Here is a 297-nt window from a genome sequence, read left to right on the forward strand (position 1 = left end):
GATTCCAATCCAAATTCCCGCTTGCCATCCCACTGCGGCCGTGTTCCAATTCCAGCTCATGTTCCGCGTGTGACCTCCCGCCTCGCCGCCACCTTGAGTCCGAGTAATTATAACCTGGAATCGATCAGAGCTTCCTCCCCCCCCCCCCTCCAGCGCCGCCTCCGGTCCGCGTACTTGACTCGTTTGCCTGGACTTCCTCTAGTTAGCGCGCCTTGTGTGGCTACTTTTGCGGTGGCCTGTGGGCGGGGCTTTGAGGCTCGCTTCTTTCCTGTTCGTTGGCTTGTATTGCGCTCTGAC

The sequence above is a fragment of the Penaeus monodon genome, chromosome 22 (genome assembly GCF_015228065.2).
Source record: "Penaeus monodon isolate SGIC_2016 chromosome 22, NSTDA_Pmon_1, whole genome shotgun sequence".
Lineage (NCBI taxonomy): Eukaryota > Metazoa > Arthropoda > Malacostraca > Decapoda > Penaeidae > Penaeus > Penaeus monodon.